Here is a 17,598-nt window from a genome sequence, read left to right as displayed (position 1 = left end):
TATCTTTCCTTCTCCTATTTCATGACCAAGGAATTTTTTTTCTTTGCAAATTTTCATCTTCTTTTGGATAGTATGAGCCCATTTTGTTCTACCTTTTGAAAGAACACTTCAAGGTGGGCTATGTGCTCTTTGTATGATTTTGAGAATAATTACAAATCATCTATGTATACCAATATAAATGCTTGATTCTCATTAAATATATTTTGCATTTTTCTTTGAAATAGTGCAGGTGCATTCTTTAGACCTAATGGCATTACTAGCCATTCATAATGGCCCTATGGACAAGTAAATGTTGTCCAAGGAATAGATTCTCCAACCATTTTTACTTGCCAAAATACTGCCTTTAAGTCAAATTTAGAGAAATATTTACTTCCCTGTATTCTGTTAATCCATTCCTGCTTATTAGGTATATTGTATGCATCTCAACTGTATTATCATTTAGCCGTTTAAAATTAACTACCGTTCTAAATTTACCTCTAACTTCTTCAGCATGATTTCTAACTATAAAAGCAGCAGACCGATGAGGACTTCTGCTTTCTCTTATAGCTTCTAACTTTAATAACTCTTCAATATGCATTTTGAACTCTTCAATATGTTTTGGAGTAGCTTCTATTGGTCCTGGCTTAATTATATAATTTGGATTTATGATATTTATTTTGCAAACTATAGAGTTCTTATCCCAATGTTTCATTGGTATTTCTCCAATAATTTGTATGCTTTCTAGTCTTTGCACAATCTTATCTATATGTTCTTTAGATTTTATATCTCTATACCAATTTGGCGAAAATGATTGTAACCTAATGCATTTTGTACATGTATTTTCTATATGATATTCTTCTATGGTCTCACTAAGTTCTTCGTCTTTACAGAATTCTAGGAGATCTGGACTTGTGCTATATTCATCATCTAAATTAGATATTTCTACATTTTGTAAGGACTTTCTTTGTTTTCGCACTTCAGATATGTATGGAACATTATCTTGATAAGGGATAAATGTTACCCCTTCTTCACGTATGATTGTAGTTTGTAAAGATTGTTGTAGAAATCTTAACCCTATTATCATGCCATCATTTATTGCTGACAAATCTCTTATTGTAATTTCATCTATTATATATTTTGTGCCATTTATGTAAGCTTTAATATTATATCCTAGCTGATTATGGATCTTCTTTATTCCTGACATATCAGTAGATACTTCAGCTTTATTATCATCTATAGTTTGGACTATTTCGGGACATCTCATAAAATATTTATCATGGATGATGTTCTTAGTGCAACCAGTATCTAATAGTGCCAGTATTTAATATGAAATATTTGGCTTCAGAACAATCCTAACTTGGATCCTTATCCCTAACACTTCTTGTAATCGAACAATATATTTATTCCCAAACTAGTAATTGCATCTTTTAATTGTATTAGCTTGTCTCCTTTTTTTATCTGTTACCGTTACCATTTGCTCTTTCATTTCCGTGTTTTTTGCAACATTATTATTTTGCTCTTTACTATTTTCTAACTCATCTTTAAGTTTTTCTAGCTCTGCTTCTAGCTTATTTATTCTATTTTCTAAATTTCTAACCCTACTGGATAATATTCGCTCTTCTGGTTCCAATTCTATCTCCTGTCTCCACTTTTGATTATTGGTTCTTAGACATGAGGTACAGGCTTGTTTTAAGCACAAGGTACATGTGAACCTATTATCTTGGCTTGGATAATATATACAAAAGGCACATTTTATGTTATAATCACCTTTTCCTCTAATCCAATCATGTTCACATTCTACTTGGTTCATCATTTCAATTTTCAAACCGGCTAATTCATCTATTAAGTCTATTTCATCTTCACTTGATTCATATTCTAGAGCCTCATTTTCTACTTCATTTGTGTCTATAATTGAATATATTGACTCGTCGTCTTTTATTTCATCATCACATACTAATATATTCGCATTAACGCTATCTATAATTAACACTCTCTCTTGTTCTTCATATTTACTAGAGTACCTTTTCTGATCTTTATTAGGGCAAGTTCTACTTAGATGATCAGGAGAGTTACATATGAAACACATGCATGTTTTATCACAGGTTTTCTTAAGATTATATCTTCTTACATTTCTTTTATGCAAGAATGGGGCTCTATTGTCTGACCTTCTTAAGAAATATCTTTTCTTTGTTCTAAAATTTCTACTATCTCTCCTTTGTGGTTAATAATATTTGTTTTTCCTATGCCTTTCTTCTCCATATGTTAGTGGTATTTGGACAATGTTATTGCAAAATTTTAATCTGATTTCTTCATAGATCTTTGGGCTTGAATGCTAGTACACACCTTTCTTAATTGTTTGAAAACAAATGTTATGGCTTGGGATATATTTACCACATTTCCTCCTGTTTCTTTTTTATACTCCTAAAATATTATGGAACCTAGAGGATCAGGTAACTTATTAAAATATCTTTCTACTACACCTACATTAAAACCTTGTTTAGAAGTGGTAGCATTATACAAATAATGCTGGGAAAATTCTTTAACACCTTTCCAGCTAGTTAATGTTAATTTTTCTATTTCTCTTAACCTTTCATTTTGCAATGAGGTATGTCCTAATTCTGGATCTTCTGCTATGATCATATTTGAGATAACATTCGCAAAGTTATTAGGGTTACTTCCTGCCCTTTTTAATTCTTCATATTGACTAGGGTATGAGTCTACCCATTGTTCCCATAGAACTTTTACAGATTCTCCTAAAAATGTTTCAACATATGTTAACATATCTTCTACCTTAGTGCCTATACTATACTGATTTTGTATATCTTTTTGTACTATTAAACCTTTCCATATGCTGATTATATTCGGCCAATCTATTGGATCATGAGCTGCTAGGTTTAATATAGCACCATCATTCTTATAATTTTGAAATTGCACTATTTTTTCAAAATCTCTTCTTTTAGTACCCATGTATCTATATTGTCCTAGGATATACGTAGGTTGATAGTCATCTTTTTCTGGAGGCCATTGTCCAGCTGACCTAGTAGGTCTCTCTCTCTCTCCTTCTCTTTTTACAGATGATTCCCCATATCCCCTTCTTCTTTTACCACTATTTTCTACTTCCATGGCTTCCATTGCATTCTCTAAATTATGCAGTCCCACATCATCTAGTGAGTTATAGAAATCACTATTTTGTTCTGAATCATCGTATCTTTCATCTTCTAACCACATTTATTTTATTAATTCTTCTTCCTCCTCATAACTTTCTAATAATAACTTATTATTGATATCCCATTGCTCTTCTTCACTAACAACTTCTTCTTTTTGAACAATATTCTTATCTTTATTATTATTATTATTATTATTATTATTATTATTATTAATGATAGGATTTTTATTAATAATAGCATTTGCTTTTCTTTCCGCGGAAGCTATAATTTTATCTTCCATGGTTTAATCACTAGTGGCAAACTTTTTATCATTTTTTAGTTTCTTTAACCTTGCAATTTCTCTAATAATAAATAGTTCTCTTTCCCTTATTTTAGGCCAATCATTTGTCATAGAATGACTATATTCCCATTCAATATGTTTTAGCTTCTTTTCCCAATGATTTATTTCATCATCTAAATTAGCCTTTTCCATGCATTCAGATACACCTTTATTCTTATCATCATTAATTTTTGATTCTGACATAAAAGATTCAGAGTCTTCTATTGATGCAGATTTATAGTTCATAAATGGAATACTACTACTTCCTTCACAATTTTGATAGCTTATGTAGTTTTCAGGTTGCCTTAATTATTTTTTCTCTATTAGTTCTCCTATATTCCATTCTTCTCCCTCTCTTTATTCAGAGCCAATTTTGAGAGGATTCATAAATTTAATACCTTTTGATTGCATACTATCAATTACGTCATTCACATTCACTCTATATCTGGAGCTAATTCTATTAGTGAGACTTCCTATAAATTCTATGCTTACTAACAAATTTGTTCCTTTAAAATCTTCGTACCCTTTAGTTTGGAAAGCAAAACTCTTTTTTTTTCAATAAATTCTTTTATAGGCTTCATTAGGTCTAAAGCTATATAGGTTATTAATCTATTTTCATTCATGTCTCCTTCTAAAAATCCTAATGTTGCTTTGTCTATTGATTCCCATCTTCTATCTAATAGCGTTATTAGAACCTTTGCACCTAATTTCTTCCTTGTCATACCTTTGACTCCTATGATATACATACCTTGATGAATATATTTATAAGCACAATATTTCAGAGTCTTCTATTGATGCAGATTTATAGTTCATATATCGAATACTAGTACTTCCTTCACAATTTTGATAGCTTATGTAGTTTTCAGGTTGCCTTAATTCTTTTTTCTCTATTAGTTCTCCCATCTTCCATTCTTCTCCCGCTCTTTCTTCAGAGCCAATTTTTAGAGGATTCATATATTTAATACCTTTTGATTGCATACTATCAATTACTTCACTCACATTCACTCTATATCTGGAGCTACTTCTATTAGTGAGCCTTCCTATAAATTCTATGCTTACTAACAAATTTGTTCCTTTAAAATCTCCGTACCCTTTAGTTTGGAAACCAAAACAATTTTTTTCAATAAATTATTTTACATGCATCGTTCGGTCTAGAGCTATATAGGTTATTAATCTATTTTCATTCATGTCTCCTTCTAAAAATCCTAATGCTGCTTTGTCTACTCATTCCCATCTTCTGTCTAATAGCGTTATTAGAACCTTTCCACCTAATTTCTTCCTTGTCATACCTTTGACTCCTATGATATACATACCTTGATGAATATATTTATAACCACAATATTTTAGCTCATTTTCCATATTTTTGCTTACAATTCTTAAATATACTGGGTGTGTTAACACACTTAATTCTACTTCTCTGGATATTCTGTATAGACCACTTTTACTCTCAAACGTACCCATATGATATACTTGTTGCGGTATATTTTTCTTAGGGTATCTTTCTGATATCTTTCTAGATATCTTATTATATCTATAACTTCTTCAATGCTGTCAATATCATCAGCTTTGCATGATAATCTATGTTTCATGGCTGGAGGTCTTCAATCTTGCCTTACTAATTGGAGGGTTTTGTCTCTTCTAAGGAAGCCTTTAGATACGTCCATTTTTCCGAATTAATATTTCTAGCAGAGGCAGCTATTCTAGATGATGAAAGCACAATTTCTTTGTTGGTTTGAACACTATTTAGTTTATCTAAAATCTGGATTAATAGATGGAGGATGGTGTTATTTTGTCCTATTATTACTTTGGAATCTTCTTTTGGGGAGTCGTTATCGGAGAATCCGATAGGAGGTGACAGGTATTTAGCTACTTCGGTTAATGCTTGAGTATATTCAGTCATATAATTATGAGATAATCAAAGTTTTAACCTCTTGCACCAACTTTTTTTACTTCAAGTATATTTTGTCTTGATTCAGTGCGTGGGAGTGACTCTTTGCCATTACTTAGGTAACGGCCTATTGATAACACTTCCTCTTTAATATAATCGTTATTCTTGCAAATTGTATTCTGTCTAGCTTTTGCTTCCTCTAGCTTATGTAAAGCTAGATCAATTTTATTATTCAACCCTGAATACTTATCAGCAAGTTTTTGATATTCTTGAAATAAACTTTCAAATTTTTGTTCTAAATTATCTTGTCTTTTTCCCGAAGATTTGTAAAAGTTATATATCAAATCAACGACTATATTTAACTGGCTATGAGATGAATGCCAGATATGCTCTTCCAAAGGATTCACTCTACACCTTATATTTAAATTTTCCTTAGTATTTATTACTTTACCCGCGCTAACTTCTAAGTTTAAATATTTTAACCTTTCAATGTTTAAACGCTCGACCTCATACCAACAATATAGGGAATAAAATTTTCTTAATAAATATTAGATCAGATTTTGATTAGGTTAATATGGGATTAGGTGAAAGTGGTAGACAGGTATGCTTTTTATCTTGAATACACTACTGGAATCAGCTAATTTGCCATCTGCCAGCTCTTTGCCGTCTGCTAGCTGACGGCAAAGAAGCTCTTTGCCGTCCGCCAGCTCTTTGCCATCAGCTACCCAAAAGCAGACAGCAAAGAAGCTCTTTGCCGTCCGCCAGCTCTTTGCCGTCGGCCAGCTGACGGCAAAGAATCTTTGCCGTCCGCTGGCGGACGGCAAAGAGTGAGGTGGCCCCCACCCCCCGCCCGTATTTGAAAAACTTAACGGGCCACCTCTTTGCCGTCCGCTAGCGGACGGCAAAGAGGCAAAAAAGCGGACGGCAAAGGGGGGCGGACGGCAAAGAGCCTACTACCTAACGGCCCGTACCCCCGCCCGTTACTCGCTTCTTCCCTCTCCCTCCCACGCCGCCGTTTCTCTCCTCCCACGCCGCCGCCCGCCGCGCGCCGCCGCCGCCCCGTCGCCCCCGCCGCCCCGGCTCGCCGCCGCCCCGGGGCCCCGTCGCCCCCGCCGCCCCGGCTCGCCGCCGCCCCGGGGCCCCGTCGCCCTCACCGCCCCGGCCCCCCGCCGCCCCCGGCCCCCCGCCGCCCCGCGCCCCCCGCCCCCGCGCCCCCCGCCGCCCCGTCGCCCCCGCCACCCCCGTCGCCCCCGCCGCCCCGGCTCGTCGCCGCCCCGGGGCCCCGTCGCCCTCACCGCCCCGGCCCCCCGCCGCCCCCGGCCCCCCGCCGCCCCGCGCCCCCCGCGCCCCCCGCCCCCCGCCGCCCCGGCTCGCCGCCGCCCAGGCTCGCCGCCGCCCCCAGGCCGCCTCCTCCACCGCCCCGCCCCCTCCTCCACCGGCCTCCTCCACCTTCCCCAAGAAGAAGAGGAAGAAGAAGAAGAAGAAAAAAGAGGAGAGGAGGAGAAGAAGAAGAGGAAAAAGGAAAGGAAGAAGAAGAAGAGGAGGAGGAGAAGAAAAAAGAAGAAGAGGAAGAAAAGGAAGAATAGGAAGAAGAAGAAAAGGAAAAAAGAGGAAAAAACCCCGACCCGACACGGCACCCCGACCCCGACGCGGCACCCCGACACGACACCCCGACCCCTAGACCCCGACCCCGACCCCGAGCCTGACCCGACACCCCGACCCCGACACTGACACGGCACCCCGACCCCGACCCCGACCCCGACATCCTGACCCCGACCCCGAAACCCCGACCCCGAGCCTGACCCGACACCCCGACACCCCGACCCCGACCCGGCACCCCGACCCCGAGACGGCACCCCGACCCGACACCCCGACCCGACACCCCGACCCGACACCCCGACCCCGAGACCCCGACCCCGAGCCTGACCCGACACCCCGACCCCGACACCGACACGGCACCCCGACCCCGACCCGGCACCCCGACAAGACACCCCGACCCCGAGCCTGACCTGACACCCCGACCCCGACACCGACACGGCACCCCGACCCCGACCCGGCACCCCGACCCGACACCCCGACCCCGACCCGACACCCCGACCCCGACCCCGACCCGACACCCCGACCCCGAGACCCCGAGCACGACACCCCGACCCGGACCCCGACCCCGACACCCCGACCCCGAGCCTGACCCGACACCCCGACCCCGACACCGACACGGCATACCGACCCCGACCCGACACCCCGACCCCGAGACCCCAACCCCGACCCCGACACGGCACCCCGAGACCGACACGACACCCCGACCCCCGACACGTCCCGAAAAGGTGTTCTTTGGCCTTCCAGAAGCCGACGGGGTCATATATTTGTGAATTATTAGTTAGGTCATATATCTTTTGATTTTGTTATGAAAAACATCATATATAATTGTGTTGATCGGGTAGTTTTAAATGTGCAGTTGTTTCATCGCTGCGAGGTTTGGTGTTCGACGACCTGGCCGTGCGTTTGACGAGCTCTGCCCCTTCGTTCGTGGGTGAGCACAAATGACATGTCCTCCTCCCCCATTAATTATTTGATCTATTCCGATGAAACTTGATAGCTAGATATATATGTGTCTTGAATTATCAGTATGCGTAACCAATATGTGTCTCCCGTTTGAAAGCGTCATAGTTATAAATATGCATGCATTTGCATATTTATAACCTTGATTCTTTCGAATTGTCCAACGCTATCCATGGACAGCCCGAGTATGTTTAGATTGGGTTCGTTTTCCCATATGCTTTGCTCCGGATCCGACGCATAAATTTCGTCAGTGCCTCCCCTGTTGTTCTCCGGGTACACATCCTCTCTGTTTATTGCAGAGACGTGTATCAGGAGAACAGCGGGGAGGTGCTGCCGAAATTTTGCGTAGGATCCGGGGCATAGCATGGGAAAATGAACCCAATCTAAACATACTCGGGTGGGATTAGGACCTATCATTACCTATTAGAGTGTAGGTTGCATGGACGTAATAAAATTGACAAAGTAGATCAACTGATGAATACATACATGGTGAATTATATATATATATATATTTGTTGTGTGTCTAGTAGCTCTGAAAGTCAAGATGAGTGATCGTGCGTGGATGTACACCGGTCACACTGGTCAGAACAAATGGAGCACTGAATGGTTCACAAAAACCAAGGGGTTTGTGCGAGCCGCATTTGCAAATGGCCAGAGGAAAACCTGGTGCCCCTGTTTACGGTGCGGCAATTGGGAAAAGAGGACAGAGGCTGAAATGGGCAAACACCTGCAGAAGAGTGGTTTGACGCCCGATTATACGGTGTGGACATTTCATGGTGAGTCTGCCCAACGTGACCGAGCCGAGGTGGATCGTCGTCGCACCGACGAGCATGGTACCGGTATGGAAAACATGGTGCAAGACTTTGATGATGCTCGGGATTCGGACGAGGAGATGGAGGAATCTGCAAAGGCCTTCAATGAAATGTTGGAGTCTGCAAAACGTCCGCTCCATGAGCACACTGAGCTATGTCAGTTGGATGCCATCTCACAAGTAATGGCTCTGAAGGCTCAGTTCAACTTGGGCAGAGAATGCTATGATGCAATGATGACAGTATTTGGACGCTTTCTACCCAAAGGCCATGTAATGCCTGCAAACCTGTACCAGTCGGACAAAATCCTCCGTGCACTGAAGATGCCCTATGATAAGATACATGCCTGTGAGAAAGGATGTGTCTTGTTTAGGCTTGACTATGCGGACTTGAACTGTTGTCCCATTTGCAAGTCTTCCAGGTATGTTGTGGTAGACAACGGTATGGGTGAGAAGACACAGACCAAAATCCCCGTTAGTGTTCTTCGGTATATGCCAATCGTACCAAGACTTCAACGTCTTTTCATGGTCGAAGAGACGGCCAGACAGATGACATGGCACAAAACGGGCAAAAGAACCGAACTAGATGCAGATGGGAATCTGATGATTGTACACACATCGGATGGTGTTGCGTGGAAAAAGTTTGATGAATTACATGGTGACAAAGCGGCAGATCCGAGGCATCCTCGAGTCGGCATCAGCACGGATGGGTTCAGTGTGTTTGGTATGACGGCAGCCCAATACAGTTGTTGGCCCGTATTTGTCTTTCCACTCAATCTCCCCCCCGGACAGATTATGAAAAGAAAGAACATTTTCCTGACGTTGATAATTCCAGGGCCCAACTATCCGGGGAAAAATATGAATGTGTACATGCAACCCCTTAAGGACGAATTGCAAGAAGCCTGGGATAATGGGTTCAAGACATACGATGCCTATAGCAAACGGAACTTCATAATGCGTGTCTGGTACATGTACTCGACGCATGACTTGCCGGCGTATGCGCTATTCGTTGGCTGGTGTGTGCATGGAAGGTTCCCGTGCCCCACATGCAAGGGAGCTCTTGAGTTTCGTTGGCTTCAGGCCGGTCGCAAGTTTTCTTGCTTCGACATGCATAGAGAGTTCCTGAATCCTCGCCATAAGTTCCGGAAAGACAAGAAGAACTTCATCAGAGGTAGAGTTGTCAAAAACTCTGCACCACATGCATTGACAGGCCAACAGACCCTGGATCAGTTAAACGCTCTCGAGCCAGATCCCGAGCGTCCAGGGTACTTCAAGGGGTATAATTCTAAGCACGCCTGGACTCACAAAACATGCTTATGGGATCTGCCTTACTTCAAAGACCTCCTTTGCCCACACAACATCGACGTGATGCACACTGAGAAGAATATCGCCGAGGCACTTTTTGGTACATTGTTCGGCATAGATGGGAAGTCAAAGGATAATACTAAGGCTAGAGTCGATCTGGAGGCGCTATGTGATAGGCCGTTACAAAACATGAAAGAACCGAAAGGAAAGCAGAACTGGACGAAGCCAAAGGCATGGTTCAATCTTGGAAGGCCGGCTATGAGGGAAATTATCTTGTGGGTGAAAATGCAGTTGATGTTCCCCGATGGGTATGCAGCGAATCTACAGAGGGGAGCCAGTCTTGATAAATTGAAGATATTTGGTCTCAAGAGTCATGATTGGCACATATGGATTGAGCGGGTAATGCCGGTGATGTTGCGTGGCTTCATCCCTGAGGATGAATGGCTAGTACTGGCAGAACTCAGCTATTTCTTCCGTGTTCTTTGTGCGAAAGAACTATCGCCTAGCGTGCTAGAAGAAATGGAAGAGTTGGCGCCGGAGTTGATCTGCAAGTTAGAGAAGATCTTTCCACCGGGCTTCTTTAATCCAATGCAACATTTGATTTTGCATCTCCCGACCGAGGCAACATTGGGGGGGCCCGTGCAAAATCGTTAGTGCTACCCAACTGAGAGGATGCAGAAGACGCTTCGACAAAAATGTAAAAATAAACGTAGAATTGAAGCATCGATGGCTGAGGCATTCATCACTGAGGAGGCGGCAAACTTCGTGACAGCACACTACGAAGCCAAAAATCGTCATTTGCATAATCCGAAGCCTCGGTACAATGCTGACGCCCCTAAAAAGGGTGGATCCAACCTCAGCCTATTCAAAGGGAATCTCGCACCAGCCAGTGTTTCAAATCCAGTATCTTTGGATAACGAACAATGGCGGACCATTTCGTTGTATATCTTCAACAACCTGATAGAAGTGCGGCCGTACATCGAGTAAGTTCTCGGTACATAGTTTCGCAACTTCTATTTCCTTTGAACTGCTCTTATTCCTGGATATTTCATACAGTCGATACGTCGCCTTATTCTCGTATGGAGCGGTGATCCAAAAGGATTCTGTCGAAGAGTATGAGCTTCTCGCAAAGCAAGGTGGCGGCTATCCCGGTTTCATCTCTTGGTTCAAACAAACGGTAATTTCTATTAGACTTGTAGGCTAATTTGTAGGCGGCTATCCCGGTTTCATTCGCTAATTTGTGCGTAATGCAACAATCCTTTCATATTAAACTTGTAGGCTAATTCAGAGTCTATGGATGCCGAATTGAGACAAGTCGCTAATGGTTTTGACTATAAGGTCCGTTCATTTGACAAATACGACATCAACGGGTATCGCTTTCGTACCTATGGCAAAGAGCTATCTATGGCCGACCGAAAGTCTACAAATTGTTGTGTATCTGCTATCGGCGAAGGAGGTACCGAGTATTATGGGAGAGTTGAAGCAATTTATGAACTTCTATTCTATGGTGAAAACCCACCGAATGTCGTAGTCTTCAAATGTTATTGGTTTCAGCCGAAGGAGACTAGAAGAACTCATGAACATATAGGGCTAGTTGAAATCAACCAAAGCACCCATTTAGATGTTCCTGATGTCTATATTATGGCTCAACAGGCAACCCAAGTATTCTATCTACCGTGGGCCTGCCAAACTAATCCAAATCTGAAAGGTTGGGATGTCGTTTATGAAGTGCCGCCACGTGCTAGACTATCTCCCCCAAAGGAAGAGGATTATGAACCTCACATTAACCCAGACACATATGAAGGAGAATTCTTCCAAGAGACACGTCTTTCCAAAAAGCGTTTGAAGAACCGCTATACTTCACCCCAAAACATTGAAGTAGACAGTGACAGTGAATCCGACATCACCCCAGAGGAGGAACAAGAAGAGCCGGAACAAGAAGAGGTTACTGCTGCGGATGACCTGTCATTGCTTGACCGATTACGTCAAGGTGGCCTTGCACATGTTGATGCCACTGAACCCTATGAGCCCGTCATTGATTATAGTGATGATGATGATTATGCATTTATTGATGATACTGATCGAGATTATTAGTGGTGTCAGGTATTAAATTTTTTAATGTTGTACTTGATGATGATACACTTAAGTGATACACATATTATTATTCATGTCGGTCTTTTTTTTATGTTGTACTAATTTCGTTTACTGTTTGTCATGGCAGGTGTTGAAAGATGGTGGGCGCTGGTCGGGAGCGCGCCAAGGCTCCTTCTTCCTCGGCGCGTGGTCTGAGGTCTTCGATTCCAGACGTACCTCTTCGCCGAGCGTTGCTGGACAGTATGTCCACACCGCCGGGCCCTTCTTCGTCCACCGCGGTGCCCAGCAGGGGACGAGGTAGGAAGAGAGGAGGTGGGGCACGTGGTCGCGGGAGAGGAGGTAGGGTGACTGCTAGGGCGCCTTCCTCGCCGCCACCCCCAGCTGTTTCACCCGAGCACGTGACTGCTAGGGTGGACTCGTCCGAGGAGGAGGCTACACGGACTCCGGTCCACGAGCCTCCGGTCCACGGGTCTTGGGCCCACGAGCCTCGGGTCGACTGGCCTTCGGCCCACGAGAGTTCGGCCCACGAGACCCCGGAGGAGCACACGTCCGGATGGGGTACCTGGCCGGATCAGCCCGAGGAGCCGAGTGGCCATGCTGATGATGGCGGGGAGCCGACTGATCTTGAGGAGGAGGGTGGCACCGTCTACCAGCGTGGTGCTACACGGCTCCCGTCCGTGCCGGCGACCCGCGAGCAGAGGTGGTTGATCTTCCCTGATGGGGAGAGGTACGTAAGTGCATTTAAAATTTTTGTACCTTCTGCATTCACGTTTCTTCAAATAACTAATGCGTTGGCCTTGTCATGCTGCAGGGGTTGGGACCACCATCATAGTGTCCGCCGGCCCAACTCCGTCCTTGGAGTTCTTTGCCGGCAAAACTTCCCGGGGTTTGTCACGTTGCCTGGTGAGGGTTTGCTTCCAGAGCTTGGGTTGAGCTGGGAGCACTACGTGGCTGCCCCGGCCCCGCCGGATGTCATTATCGACGGTGTCGTGTGCGACACGAGGGCAGACATGGTGATCAGGACGTTCTGGGTAATTTCTCCTTTACACATTTCAAAATCTTCAACTAGCTAGTTATTAATTGTACTAATCAATATTGTCTCATTTGATTGCAGACATTCTACAGGTGTGAGGAGGGATACGAGGAGGACTGCGCAAATGTTATCGAGAACGTCTGCAAGCGCCTACTCCAGAACTTACGGCACGAGGCTCGGGTGCAGGCTGTTCGAGACTACTACGCCTTGTGTGGTATCAAGAAGACCAAGCCGACGTGCCGCGATAAGTTCCTGAGTAAGGAGCAGTACATGAAGGTAATTCTTAAGGCCTTCTACTTAAGTTCCTTCATTTAGTAATTCTTAGCCGTAGCGCTCAAGTTTCTATTTGCTAACTTAGGCGCCTCCGAGATGGTGTGCGGATCGGATGGATTGTTGGGAGGTGTTGGTCGATGAGTGGTGCTCACAAGAATGGCTAGCCCTCCACAACCAGGCCAAGGACAAACGTGCCCAAATGGAAGGTGTGCCACACCATCAAGGCAGCTCCAACTTATATCAGTTCGGGCGCAACTGGGTATGTGGTTTGCTTCATGATTCATGCAATTCATTCATCATGCTAGCTTGAGCCCTTTAATTACTAATTTTTATTGTTTCTCTCTTTCAGGCACGCCACAATAAGGCGAATAAGGTGCCAGAGGTGTACGACCTGTATGCCATGGCCCACACTGGCTCTTACAAGAAAGTCAAGGCTTTCTCTCAGTCTGACCTCGATGATGCAAACAACTTCACCAACATCTCCTCCCACAACAAGCTCGTGAGATATAGAGATGAGGGGAAGGCGAGGAAAGGGGAGGACTTTAACCCGAGCCAGGGTCCCATTGATCCAGAGCTGGTGATGATATCTGGTGGCGGGAGGTCCCATGGCTCCATAGCCATTGGAGATGGACTTATCCGTTGTCCTAGCACTCTCCCGGAGATCAAGGCGCGCCAGTCGAGCTCCGCTCCTGAGATAAGGCCTCGTGAACGGCCAGTGCAACTCGCCATCAAGGTTAGTGATACGTACTCAGTTATCTGTCTCCATTACATTGTGTGCGCTTCCATCAATGATTACAAATGGTCATGTGAGTGGTGTTGCAGGCTGCTATACAGACTGAGAGAGATAGAACGGAGAAACTTCTGGCGGAGGCGGTGGAGAGGCAGCGGGAGATGGAGGAGAGGACGAGAAAGATGATGGAGGAGGAGAGGGCACGGAATGACATGCAGGCAAGGGCCATGTACGAGCTCCTTGTGGTAAGTTTCTTCTGCAGATTACTTGCTAGTCTTAACATTTGAGTCTCATTACTAACTAGTATGACTCTGTTCTGAAAACCAAATGTGCAGTCTGTGTGCGAGAAGTTCGGTCAGCCCGCTCCGCCGATGCCAGTGATTGCTCCTGGGAGCACGGTGAGTTTAGTTTGAATGGACATTACTTGGTAGTCTTAACATTTGAGTGTCGTAATGCTAACGAGACATTGGAAATGAACTTTGGTGCAGCTTAACTCCAGAAACGCATCGCACGATCCTTCTCCAGGTAGCGGCACTAGCCACCCCGGTCCTACACCTCCCTGATCACGGTAAGTTTCTCTAGTGTTTTGCTTAACAAATGCATAAAGACCTAGACTTAGCTTTATTTCCTCCAATATGCTTACCATAATGACCTAGAGTTAGCTTATTTTCCTCCAAAATGACCCATTTTACCTAGGTTAGCTTATAAATGATGCAGTTCATCCAAGTTAGCTCAAAAATGACCCATTTCACCTAGATTAGCTCCTAAATGATCCATTTTACCTACGTTAGCTTTAAAATGGCCCATTTCACCTACGTTAACTCCAAAATGACCCATCTTACCTAGGTTATCTCATAAACGATCCATTTCAACTAATTTAGCTCATAAACGATCCATTTGACCTAAGTGAGCAAAAAAAAACGATCCATTTCACCTAAATTAGCTCTTAAATGATCCATTTCACCTAAGTTAGCTAAAAAACGATCCATTTCAACTAAATTAGCTAAAAAATGATCCATTTCAACAAAGTTAGCTCATAAACGATCCATTTCAACTAAGTTAGCTCAAAAACGATCCTTTTGACCTAAGTGAGCTAAAAAACGACCCATTTCACCTTAGTTACCTCAAAAACGATCCTTTTCAACTAAGTTAGCTCAAAAACGATCCATTTCAACTAGGTTAGCTCCAAAATGACCCATTTCACCTTACTTAGCTCAAAAACGATGCCCTTCACCTTAGTTAGCTCATAAACGACCCATTTCAACTAAGTTAGCTCATAAATGATCCATTTCAACTAAGTTAGCTCATAAACAACCCATTTCAACTTAGTTAGCTCATATATGATCCATTTCACCTAAGTTAGCTCATAAATGACATATACTTCTTGTTCTAGTCTTCTTCTTGTTCTAGTCTTCTTCTTGTTCTAGTCACCTATTTCTAACTTTCTTATTTACCATTTTGCAGATTTCATTCACTTGATGGAAGCTAGCTTGCTATGATGGACTGCTTGCTTTTCCTTTGATGAAACTTTGCATTGTATCTAGCTTGCTATCTTCATGACACTTTGCATTGTAATATATATATGGATGGAACAATGTGTATGGATGGAACTTCCTTATGTATGAACAATGTGTATGGATGAAACTGATGTGATATGTGATATGAAACTTATGTGCTAGATATGTGTTGGATATGTGCTGGATATGAAACTTATATATGTGATATGTGCTGCAAATTGTGGGATTTAATAAAAAACAGAAAAAACAGACAATATGCAGGCTCTTTGCCGTCTGCCACCGACGGCAAAGAGCTCTTTGCCGTCTGCCGCGGACGGCAAAGAAGCCACGTGGCAGCCAACTGTGCTTCCTGGGAGCTGACCCATTTGGTCAGTTTGCCTACAGTGGCAGACGGCAAAGACTTTGCCGTCAGTGGCAGACGGCAAAGAACCTGCACTTTGCCATCAGTGGCAGACGGCAAAGAACTTGGCATCTAGTGACGTGTAGATGACATCATAAGGCGGACGGCAGAGACCAAAGGCTCTTTGCCGTCTGCGGCGGACGGCAAAGGTCTGCCGTTAGCCACTTAACGGACTGACAGCGCAAATATTGCCGTCCGCCCTCTTTGCCGTCCGCCGCGGACGGCAAAGAGCCTTTGCCGTCCGCCGCCAGGAAGCAGACGGCAAAGAAGCTGTTTACCGTAGCCTTCTTTGCCGGAGCCTTTTGCCGTCCGCGGCTGACGGCAAAGGTCTTTGCCGTCCGCCTTTCGAGCCTTTGCCGTCCGCCATGGCAGACGGCAAAGTAGCTGTTTCCTGTAGTGATAGTATTTACTATTCACTAGGTAGGGCACTATTCACAATAGTGTTAATATTTAGTACACTATTTGGAATAGTACTTCACTATTCACAGTAATATTTAATTCAATATGATTATCTTCACGTTCTAACTTGATTATTTATTTGATACAGGATCTATTCTGGGCTGGCGAGGCCAACAATTCGACCGACGGTGTGCGCAGTGGTGTAAAATCCTACTCAGTACTCACCATATTTTTCATTATGTTGTTTCAGATGTCGCTAGTTACGTTCACTTAGCAGTTTTAATTGCAAATTTATGGGGAAATTCCTATCGTCTTCCCAGGCAGTCCCACCCGAAGAGAACACTTCTCTACGACCCCAACGTTATCATTCAAATGACACTAGGCTACACAGTGAACTACACACGCAGAGGTTTCTCCTATAGGATCCCTAGCATAAGAACTCGTCTCATAAATTCATAAATAAAAATACCAAGTGAAACGAAGAAACTACATCATTTCCACAACATAATTTACATATGGCTTTCCATTTCGGGAGGCCCCAAAGGGATTACACAAGCTAAAGAAAATTACCTTCTAACTATCTTCTTGAGCTTGTCAATGTTCTGGATATTATGGCTCTTATTGCATGATGAGAAACTACTACTACTACTACTGAGCAACGAGCTTGCTAGTTGGGTTGCGGCTCTTCGTTCTATCAGGGGCTGGTGGTTCTTCTCCGTCTGGTGGTGTGTCTCTCTTCACATTAAATGTCTCCTTTTATAGGCGAGAGAGCAGCTCTCTGGATGGCTTTCGGGAGAATGCACCTCTTTCTTTTATATGTAGTAGGGATACATGCGTGTCCCTCTAGGCGATGGATAAGAGCGAGAGATAGTGACCCAACAAACTTCAATATTCTGGAATCAATCAAATCTTTGTTTGTTCACAAGGGCATTGTCTCTCCGTGAATAATTGGCTGGCCTCAGTGTACCAGTCTTTGCTCTTCGGCCATACAGATCTTCATGCGATTAGCCTTCAAAGCTTCTTCTACCTTCAAAAATCCTTTTGGCAGTGTATGCGTACATACATGCCAAGGATGCTTAAATATTCAACATTTCTTTATTTATTTTTAATTTAACTTGCTTAAATAT

The sequence above is a fragment of the Aegilops tauschii genome, chromosome 1 (assembly GCF_002575655.3).
Source record: "Aegilops tauschii subsp. strangulata cultivar AL8/78 chromosome 1, Aet v6.0, whole genome shotgun sequence".
In the NCBI taxonomy this organism is placed as follows: domain Eukaryota; kingdom Viridiplantae; phylum Streptophyta; class Magnoliopsida; order Poales; family Poaceae; genus Aegilops; species Aegilops tauschii.
The sequence above is the reverse complement of the archived record's forward strand: the minus strand, read 5'-3'. Positions refer to the sequence as shown.